This window comes from Leucoraja erinacea, chromosome 1 (assembly GCF_028641065.1).
Source record: "Leucoraja erinacea ecotype New England chromosome 1, Leri_hhj_1, whole genome shotgun sequence".
Lineage (NCBI taxonomy): Eukaryota > Metazoa > Chordata > Chondrichthyes > Rajiformes > Rajidae > Leucoraja > Leucoraja erinaceus.
The window spans coordinates 80,819,074-80,831,146 of NC_073377.1; positions in this window are offsets into that span (position 1 = coordinate 80,819,074).

The window sequence follows — 12,073 nt, forward strand, 5'->3', positions numbered from 1 at the left end:
ACCCTCGTCAATTTCCCTAGTAACCTCTTCAAAAAATTCAAGAAGATTAGTCAAACTTGACCTTCCAGGCACAAATCCATGTTGACTGTTCCTAATCAGACCCTGTTTATCTAGATGCTTATATATATTTCTCTAAGTATCTTTTCCATTAATTTGCCCACCACTGAAGTCAAACTAACAGGTCTATAATTGCTAGGTTTATTCTTAGAACCCTTTTTAAACAATGGAACAACATGCGCAGTACGCCAATCCTCGGGGACTATTCCCGTTTCTAATGACATTTGAAATATATCTGTCATAGCCCCGGCTATTTCTACACTAACTTCCCTCAATGTCCTAGGGAATATCATGTCAGGACCTGGAGACTTATCCACTTTTATATTTTTCAAAAGTGTCAGTACTTCTTTTACTTTGAACCTCATAGTATCCATAGCTACTCTGCTAGTTTCCCTTACCTCACATAATTCAATATCCTTCTCCTTGGTGAATACCGAAGAAAAAAAAATGTTCAATATCTCCCCCATCTCTTTTGGCTCTGCAGATAGCTGTCCACTCTGTCTCTCCAATGGACCAATTTTATCCCTCCTTATCCTTTTGCTATTAATATAGCTGTAGAAACCCTTTGGATTGACTTTCACCTTACTTGCCAAAGCAACCTCATATCTTCTTTTAGCTTTTCTAATTTCTTTCTTAAGATTCTTTTTACATTCCTTAAACTCCTCAAGCACCTCATTTACTTCATGCTGCCTATAATTATTGTAGATCTCCCTCTTTTTCCGAACAAGATGTCCAATTTCCCTTGAAAACCAGGGCTCTTTCCAATTTTTACTGTTTCCTTTCAAACTGAACAGGAACATAAAGATTCTGTACTCTTAAAATTCCCCTTTAAATGTCCTCCATTTCTCTTCTACATCTTTCCCATAAAACAAAATGTCCCAGTTCACTCCTTTTAAATCATCTCGCATCGCATCAAAGTTAGCCTTTCTCCAATCAAAAATCTCAACCCTAGGTCCAGTTCTGACCCTCTCCATAATTATATTGAAACTAATGGTATTGTGATCACTGGACCCGAAGTGCTCCCCAACGCATACCTCCGCAACCTGTCCCGTCTCATTTCCTAACCGGAGGTGCAGCACTGCCCCTCCTCTATTAGGTACCTCTATGTATTGCTGCAAAAAACTATCCTGCACACATTTTACAAACTGCAACCCATCCAGCCCATTTACAGAATGTGTTTCCCAGTCTATGCGTGGAAAGTTGAAATCTCCCACAATCACTACCTTGTGCTTACTACTAATATCTGCTATCTCCTTACATATTTGCTCTTCCAATTCTCGTTCCCCGTTTGGCGGTCTATAATACACCCCTATAAGTGTTGCTACACCTTTCCCACTTCTCAATTCCACCCAAACAGCCTCCCTAGATGAGCCCTCCAATCTATCCTGCCAAAGCACTGCTGTAATATCTTCCCTGACTAGCAATGCAACACCTCCACCTCTTGCCCCTCCAATTCTATCACACCTGAAGCAACGAAAACCTGGAATATTTAGTTTCCAATCACAGCCCTCCTGCAACCACGTTTCACTGATCGCCACAACATCATACTTCCAGGTGTCTATCCAGACTCTAAGCTCATCCACCTTTCTTACAATGCTCCTAGCATTAAAATATGCACATTTACGAAACCCCCCGCCTCTTATTCTCTGTTTATTTCCTTTTTTTCTTTCTCCTCTTGTGTCCGAGTGCTTCCCTTTTCTGCTTCCTGCCTCCCATTCTGTCTACTACCTTTCGCTATTTGAGTCCCTCGCCCCAACCATTCTAGTTTAAAGTCTCCACAGCAGCCTTTGCAAATTTCCCCACTAGGATATTGGTCCCCCTCGGGTTCAAGTGCACTCCATCCTTTCTGTACAGGTCCCACCTTCCCCAAAAGAAGTCCCAATGATCCAGGAACTTGAATCCCTGCCCTCTGCACCAGTCTTTCAGCCACGCATTTATCCTCCACTTCGCTCCATTCCTACTCTCACTGTCGCGTGGCACAGGCAGTAATCCTGAGATTGTTACCTTTTTGGTCCATTTTCTTAACTCTCCTCCCAACTCCCTAAATCCTCCCTTCAGGACCTCTTCCCTTTTTTTACCTATGTCATTGGTACCTATATGTACCATGACCTCAGGCTCCTCTCCCTCTGATTTAAGGATATCTTGGATGCGTTGAGACATGTCCGAGACCTTGGCACCAGGGAGGCAGACCACCATCCTGGTCTCCCGACTGCGTCCACAGAATCGCCTATCTGACCCCCTAACAATAGAGTCCCCAATTACTATTGCCCTCTTTTTTTCCCTACCTTTTGGAGCAACCGGGCCGGTCTCTGTGCTGGAGGGCCGTCCGCTGTCACTACACCCGGGTAGGCTGTCACGCCCATCCGTACTCAAACAGGAGTACTTATTTGCAAGGTGTACCGACATTGGAGTACTCACTCGTTCCTGCCTCTGCCCCTTGCCCTTCCTTAACGTGACCCACATGCCTCTCTCCCGTGGTTTTGGAGTGACCACCTCCCTATAACTCCCCTCTATGACCTCCTCACTCTCCCTGATCAGACAGAGGTCATCTAGCTGCTGCTCCAGGATCCTAATACGGTCCCTTAGGAGCCCCATCTCGCTGCACCTGGTGCAGATGTGGACGTCTGGAGGGCCATCCGACACCATGACCTCCCACATCTGACATCCAGAACAGTACACTGCTCTGACTGTCATTCTCCCGCCTTACCCTGGATCTGATACCAGTATAATACAATAGAAACTGCTGGGAGAAATCAGCAGGTATCTGACTCACAACAGCTGCTCCCTCGTGACCTTTAAACTGCACCTTTATTATATAAACCAACACTGTACCTTTAGCCCACTGTACCCTTGGCTCACTGTACCTTTACTAAGGCACTGTACCTTTAACCAGAAAGCACAAATGTTAACCTGAGGTTGCACCCAATCAGCTGCTTCCTCTAGTCTGCTTCCACCAATCAGCATCTTCCACCAGAACCCTCCCTATGGAGTGTGGACCGTTACGGATTTCGGTAAAAGCCCCGACCCTCCTCCACTGCTCTCTAACGGTCCTGGGCCTCTGTGAAAACAAGCCCCGCACCCCGATTTAAGTACTCACCGCCCTGACCCTCCTCCACTGCTCTCCAATGGTCCTGGGCCTCTGTGAAAACAAGCCCCGCGCCCGATTTAAGTACTCACCTCCCTGACCCTCCTCCACTACTCTCCAACGGTCCTGGGCCTCTGTGAAAACAAGCCCCGCGCCCGATTTAAGTACTCACCGCCCTGACCCTCGTCCACTGCTCTCCAATGGTCCTGGGCCTCTCTTGGAGTTGGAGGATCAGTAATTCAGGTAAAATAGAGATACATCGTGGAATCAGGCCCTTTGGCCCACCAAGTCCGCACTGTACATTAACTGTCCATAGTCAGGATCAAACTCGGGTTGTTTGCGATGTAAGACAACAAAGCTATCACTGCTCCACTGTGTACTTAACTCTTCTTTAACCAGCATTGACTGAAATTTAACCAGCATTGACTGAAGTTCTGAACAGCTTGTTTTAAGCGGCGCAGTGGCACAGCGGTAGAGTTGCTGCCTTAACGCACCGGAGACTTGGGTTCGATCATGTCTATGAGTGCTGTCTGTGTGGAGTTTGTACGTTCTCCCTGTGACTGCATGGGTTTTAACTTTTTTTGCCTTCCATCACAGCGAGGTGGAGATGCGCTGTGATGGATGTCTGTGTAAATTGTGTTGTGTCTTGGGTCTTTTTTTTCTTATATGTATGACTGCAGAAACAACATTTCACTTGAGCCTCTATGAGGTTCAAGTGACAAATAAATTGTATTGCATTGTATTGTATTGTATTGTATTGTATTGTAACTGGGTGCTCCAGATTCCTCCCACATTCCATAGATGTGCAAGTTTGTAGGTTAATTGGCTTCTGTAAATCATCACTAGAGTGTAGGATAGATCAAGTGTATGGGTGATTGCTGATCGGTACAGACTCGGTGGACCAAAGGGCCTGTTTCCATGTTGTTTCTCTGAAGAATAAAGTTTAAATCATGGAATCTTTTCAGGGAAATGTTAAAGAGAAACACACAGTACACTAAAAGATGCGATTGGAGCCCAAGATTAAGACCAATCCACATTATATGTTATCACCCCACAGGGTTTCCATATTCTGAATTATCTGTTGAATGTCGACTGAGTACCAACAATTTTGCAGGTGCTGGAAACCTCTGAGTCCTTCTGCAACCCAACAATTTTTCACTAAAACACAATAATGCAGAACCAATTAGGTGAAGATATAAGAGACTACAAATACTGGAACCTGGAGAAACAATCCAGCTGGCGGAACTCAATGGGTCGAATAGCATTTGTGGAGGGGAAATGGACAGTCAAAACTTCGGGACCTTCATCCGGACTGAGGGAGTAAAGGGGACAGTGATGGTATGGAGAAGTGATTAGACAATAGACAATAGACAATAGGTGCAGAAGTAGGCCATTCAACCCTTCGAGCCAGCACCACCATTTAATGTGATCATGGCTGATCATCCCCAATCAGTACCCCGTTCATGCCTTCTGCCCAAATCCCCTGACTGTTATTTTTAAGAGCCCTATTTATCTCTTTCTTGAAAGCATCCAGAGAACCTGCCTCCACCGCCCTCTGAGGCAGAGAATTCCCCAGACTCACCACTCTCTGTGAGAAAAAATGTTTCCTCATCTCCGTTCTAAATGGCTTACTCCTTATTCTTAAACTGTTGCCCTGGTTCTCGGACTCCCCCAACACCAGGAACATGTTTCCCGCCTCTAGAACGTCCAAACCCTTAACAATCTTATATTTTTCAATGAGAAACCCTCTCATCCTTCTAAACTCCAAAGTGTACAAGCCCAGCTGCTGCATTCTCTCAGCATATGACAGTCCGGCCATCCCGGGAATCAACCCTACGCTGCACTCACAACCTCACTCACACTCACTGTAAACCTACGCTGCACTCCGTCAATAGCAAGAATGTCCTTCCTCAAATTAGGGGACCAAAACTGCACACAATTCTCCAGGTCTGGCACTAGGGCTCTGTACAACTGCAGAAGGACCTCTTTGCTCCTATATTTGACTCCTCTTGTTATTAAGGCCAACATGGCATTTCCTTTCTTCACTGCCTGCTGTACCTGCATGCTTATTTTCATAGACTGATAAACAAGGACCCCCAGATTCCATTGTACTTCCCCTTTTCCCAACTTGACACCATTTAGATAGTAATCTGCCTTTCAGTTTTTACTACCAATGCGGATAACCTCACATTTATCCACATTAAACTTCATCCGTCATCCGCCCACTCCCCCAACCTGTCCAAGTCACCCTGCATTCTCATAGCATCCTCCTCACAGTTCACACTGCCACCCAGCTTTGTGTCATCTGCAAATTTGCTAATGTTACTTTGAATCCCTTCATCCAAATCATTGATTTATTTTGTAAATAGCTGTGGTCCCAGCACCGAGCCTTGCGGTAACTCACTAGTTACTGCCTGCAATTCTGAAAGAGACCCGTTAATCCCTACTCTTTGTCTCCTGTCTGCCAACCAATTTTCTATCCATGTCAGCACTCTACCCCCAATACCATGTGCCCTAATTTTGCCCACTAATCTCCTGTGGGACCTTTTCAAATGCTTTCTGAAAGTCCAGGTACACTACATCCACTAGCTCTCCCTTGTCCCTAGTTACATCTTCAAAAAATTCCAGAAAATTAGTCAAGCATGATTTCCCCTTTGTAAATCCATGCTGACTCGAACCGATCCTGTTACTGCTATCCAAATGTGCAGTTATTTCATGTTTTATAATTGACTCGAGCATCTTCCCCACCACCGATGTCAGGCTAACTGGTCTATAATTCCCTGTTTGCTCTCTCCCGCCTTTCTTAAAAAGTGGGATAACATTAGCTATCCTCCAATCCACAGGAACTGATACTGAGTCTATAGAACATTGGAAAATTATCACCAATGCATCCACGATTTCTAGAGCTACATCCTTAAGTACCCTGGGATGCAGAAGGGAAGAAGTGAGTCAAAGGCTGACATGCAATAAGTTGTTTCAGATGAGGAGATGAGCCAGGTGGGGGAGGGAAGGGTTAAAATAGTGACAGGGGCTGGGAGGTGATAGATGGAGCTAACAGAAGTCTGCAGATAATGGAATCTGGTAGGAAGGGAAGACTACATAAGATGGCAGGGTGGACGGATGGGAGCAGTGGGGAGAGCGGATCTAGTGGGAGGAGTGTATGGGTGATGGAGAGATAGAATAGATTGGCTGAAGATGCTGCGAGTTCTTTATAACAGGAATAAACTTGCCATGGAAGGAATAAGCACAATGGGACAGGTTTGCCTCAGTCAATTGGCATAGGCTTGATTATTTTAGTATTGCAAAAGGATGGTATGTGATTGAAGGAAAACTAGGAGTAGAATTAGGCCATTCAGCCCATCAAGTCTACTCCACCATTCAATCATGGATGATCTTTCTCTCCCTGCTAACCCCATTCTCATGCCATCTCCCCATAACCTTTGACACCGATACTAATCAAGAATGGGACAATCATTCTATATAGGGGCAACTGGAGATCACCTACTCGGGGAGGTTAGATCACATGGAATCCTGGAAGATCATTGGTTGCCCTCTCCCCTCCCTGATGGACATCTACACCTCCCGCTGCCTTAGCAGGGCAAAGAAGATCATCAAAGACAGCTCCCATCCTGCGTTTGGACTGTTCGACCCGCTGCCCTCTGGAAGGCGCTATAGGTGCATCAAATCCAGGACAAATAGACTCAGAAATAGTTGCTTTCCGAGAATTATAACTACTCTTAATTCAAATTCACACATGCACTGACTTCACTTGCCAACACCAGGACTTCCATCTGTATATATGTAAATATGTATGTAGCGCCGCAGAATTGTGCACCTATCCCCCCCCCCCCTTCTCCCTTCTGTTTTTGTTTTTCTGTTTCTTGTTTTTTGTGCTAAATTGTATGTATGCACTGAGTACGAGCAGCTTTCAGTTTCACTGTACATGTATAGTGACAATAAATGGCATATCTATCTATCTATCTATCTAAGTGCCAGCTAACTGGATACAGAATTGTCTTCATGGCAAGAAGCAGAGGGAAGATTGTTTTGTTTTTAAACTGGAGGCTTTTAACTGCCATTGTATCTAGAGATCAGTGCTGGGCCCATTGCTGTTGGTCATCTAAATCAATGATTTATCACCAACAAATCTTGTTTCCAAAAATGCATCAGTTTAACAACACAATATAAGCACTCATCTGGAAGTTACATTCATACTTTTGTATGATTGCCTACTTAAATTACTGCTTTAGGTGTATTCAGTCATTGTTACCTGCTGGTTTGATTGACACAAGCACAGGAACCTCACTTATCAAGCGGGCAACCCTACAACAAGCGTCCAGTATAGGACAAATATTCAGCAGATTTTCGAGTCATGGCTGCCTCATTACTTGTTAATATCATTAATATATGTTCCGGTAAGTAATAGCAGGATTCTATGTTGTGAAAAGCAGTAAACATTATCTGAGACAGCACTGTAAATACATTTTCAAATCTATGATTAGTAAGCTACACAGAGAGATAATGCCAATCTGATCTTAATGAATAAAAGATGAAAAGAGGAAACAGGTTTTAAGGCAATGAGTCAGCAATGCTTGGTATAATTACATGTAGATATTTTTGCAGAAATGGGTAACAAGGATCAAGGGACACAATTAAATGCCATGTTATGTATCAGGTCCTTCACACTAGGTTTTTTAACTAATGGAACACACTGCCACCTAGTGCAGTAAGTGCTGACTCAGTTGAAGAATAAAATGTTAAAATATTGACTTATTTGTGAATGAAAGACATGGGAAATAGTGTAGTCCTAGGAAGGAACAAAGAAGACATATTTGTAAAGAGAAGGATCGAGACGTTTGATGAGTTTATTCAGTAATTATAATTGAAATTTACACATAAATCACTCTTTCTCCTTAAAGTTGCATGCATATCATTGGGTAGGCAAAAATGCTGGTGGAAAAAAAAACTCAGCGGGTGAGGCAGCATTTATGGAGCGAAGGAACAGGTGATGTTTTGGGTCTCGACCCGAAACGTCACCTATTCCTTCGTTCCATAGTTGCTGCGTCACCCGCTGAGTCTCTCCAGCATTTTTGCCTACCTTCGATTTTTCTAGCATCTGCAGTTCCTCCCTATGCATTTCATTGGGAGTAATTAATTTGTTTGTATTGTATTTAATTGAGCTTGAAGTCAATTGGTATATATGTTGGCATTTCATTCAAAAGTAAAATATATTATAAAATTATATAAGTTGTCAATCTGAATTTGCATGATGACTTACATTACCCAACACCAGACTGGACACTCAACCAAATCTCTTAATTCTCAATGTAATGTGCATTGTCATTCTAGCTCAGAACTGGCCTAGCATGATAAAATTTGTAACAAAGAACTGCAGATGCTGATTTAAATTAAAGATGGACACAAAAAGCTGGAGTAACTCAGCGGGACAGGCAGCATCTCTGGAGAGAAGGAACGGGTGACGTTTCTGGTCGAGACCCTTTTTCTGAACCAGTCTAAAGAAGAGTCTCGACACGAAATGTCACCCATTCCTTCTCTCCAGAGATGCTGCCTGTCCCTCTGAGTTATCCCAGCTTTTTGTGACTATCTTTGGCCACAGCATGTGTCTGGAATACACTAACCTGTCTCATTGATAAAATTACAAATGGGACAATGAAAAGTTCAATTCAATTTAAATGTTATAAGGCCAAACATATTTTGTAGAGTAATTGAGTCATATGTCACAAAATTCTTTCTATTCCTTCCATTTCCCTGCACTTAGTATGTAGCTTTCTAAGCTTTCTAAGGCAGTTCAATTGCTCATCTAAATAATTAGTCGCAGAATCATAGTTATAAATGTGGAAACAGGCCCTTTGGCCCAAATTGCCCACACTGACCAACATCATCCATCTATACTAGTCCCATTTGCCTGCATTTGGCCCTTAATCTTCTAAACATGTCCTACCTGTCTAATTGTTTCTTATACATTGTGATATTGTTAATATTGACCAAATTAAAGACACCATATAATGGAGGATCACTGCATTTGTCAGAATTGCTTAATTTGTCAGTGGAAATTTACAGACTGTGGATGGCGCCTGCCAGTCTAAGCCCAGATTGATATTCAGGATGGTAAGAGATCCAGGTGTTCTCCTCATTTCCGCTTAATTGATAATATGTATAAAAACTCTGTGAATAAACTTAAATGTATTGATATGATTGGTTTGCTGCAAAGGAATTGTAAATAGTGTAAATAATGTTGCAAGACAGTTACCCTGCTATTTGTTAATTGGCCAAAGTGCTAAGCCCTGGTGGAATTGTTTTGAGTTCCAGGGTAAATGTTGCATTATTCAATTAATTAACTTCCTTCCAGAAGCATCTCCAAGAAACAATGTTCATTCCAACACATGTGATCGTAGATATTTTGTTCATAGGTAAAAGTTTCTTATTATCTTCCACAACCATGCCACTCATGATTTTATATACTTCAACCAGGTTACCACTCAGTTGCCTCCACACCAAAGAAACAAATTAGACTATGGTATCTCTTTAAATGCTCCTTTCCTTGAAATCTGCTCTGCACCCTCACCTGTGAAATCATGTTTGAGTTTGAGTTTAGTTTAGTTTATTGTCACGTGTACCAAGGTACAGTGATAAGTTATTGCTGCCTGCTAACCAGTCTATGGAACCAGCTCTTTGCACTTATTTGAATTAAATCAAAATAATTAATTGCATAATTGAAATGTTTTTTATGTAGTTATCTTAATCTGCATTAAACTGGAATATTCCAATATTTCATTTAACCTGTTAATTGCATTGTATTTTTGCTTTCCACTGCAACAGGCCTATGGCAGACACCATTTCCCTGGCGCTACTCATCCCAGGAACATCTTGATAACAAGGACACCTACATCAGACTCCATTTATTGACTACGTCTCTGCTGTCAACATGATACTTCCAACCAAGCCTATCTCCAAACTCCTAGATCCATGAGTCTGAACCATGCACTACAAGTCAATCCTTGACTTCCCGATCCATAGGTGGCCATCATAGACAAGCAACAATACATCCACCACAATGTACTCCGCCACACACTATATTCCCTGTACTCTCACAACGCTGCGGCCAAATTTTGCTCCAATTCCAATTCAAGTTGGCAGATGACACCACTATCATAGGCTGGATCTCGGCAATGACGAGAGAGAATACAAGAAGAATATGGAGAGCTCCGCAGCATGGTGAGAAGACAATCTATCCCCTAATGTCAGCAAAACAAAATAGCTAGTCATTAACTTCAGGAGTGGAGTAAATGTCCCAGTCGACATCAATGGTGTGGAAGTGGAGATGGATGACAACTTCAAGTTTGGAGGCATAAATATCATCAACATATTCTCTGTCCAAGCACAGTGACGCTATGGGCAGGAAAGCACACCAACACCTCTATTTCCTCAAATGACTAAAGACATTTGACATGTCAAATGACTTACTAATTTCTATAGATGCAATACAGATAGCATCCTATCGGGACATGGCACAACTTGCTTCAGCAACTCGGTTTAGCTCTGTCAAGACTGCAAAATATTGCAGAGAGTTATGGTCATTGCTCAGTATATCACACAAACCAGACTCTTCCCCCTCCCTTTAACTCTATCTCCATGTTATGTTGCTTTGGGAAAGCAGTGAACATAATCATAGACCACTCATATCCTGGTTATTCCCTCTTCCCTTATTCCCTCTTCTCATCTTGACCAGGTTTATGATAAGATTTGTTATTGTCATGTGTACCAAAGTACAGTGAAAAGGTTAGTTTTGTTTTATTCAAACAGATCAGATAATTCTCTACATATATACAATCAAGTCAAACTCAAGTACAATAAATAGAGCAAAGGGGAAGATACGGAGTGCAGAGTATAGTTCTCAGCAATGTAGTACATCGGTTCTATAGACAAAGCCCAATGTCTACAACAGTAAGTAAGTAAGTAAGTAAGTAAGTAAGTAAGTAAGTAAGTAAGTAAGTAAGTAAGTAAGTAAGTAAGTAAGTAAGTAAGTAAGTAAGTAAGTAAGTAAGTAAGTAAGTAAGTAAGTAAGTAAGTAAGTAAGTAAGTAAGTAAGTAAGACGTAAGTAAGTAAGTAAATTTTATTCATATAGCAGGGCTTTTCCCGAACCAAGTTAGGATGCAAGCCAACAGTATGGTCTTTATGGTGTACCTGTAGAAATGTGTTATAGCCAATGGAGATATGCTGATTTTCCTCAGATTCCTCAGAAAGTGGAGTAATTGATGTCCCTTCAACGTAAGTGGTCCACGATAAATCATTAGCAATATTAACACCAAGGAACTTGAAAATTTCAAAAGCTGAACCAACGGATTTGATTACAGCTTTGTTCCCAATATAACAATACTCTTTAACAGCTTTCTCAATAGACAATAGACAATAGGTGCAGGAGTAGGCCATTTGGCCCTTCGAGCCAGCACCGCCACTCAATGTGATCATGGCTGATCATCCCCAATCAGTACCCTGTTCCTACCTTCTCCCCATATCCCCTGACTCCGCTATCTTTAAGAGCCCTATCTAGCTCTCTCTTGAAAGTATTCAGGGAACTGGCCTCCACCGCCCTCTGTGACAGAGAATTCCACAGATTCACAACTCTATGTGTGAAAAAGACAGTCGTAACCTCTCCCTCCCCCATCTTGCAGAGACTGAGCCACGCCCACACTTCTGGGTTTTATAGTCCCTCCCCCTCCCACCAGAAGGGGCGTGGCCATGGCGTGATTGACAGAAGAGAGAATCTCAACATTGTTTAAACACTAATAGCTCTTTTATTTTTCAACGTTGGAAAAAATCCTCGGCGCCTGATGAGCGGAGGGGACTCTGAGTAAGACGGGCAAAATCACAGCCGTACGTGGTAGCGTTTTTTCTAAAATCAATATACA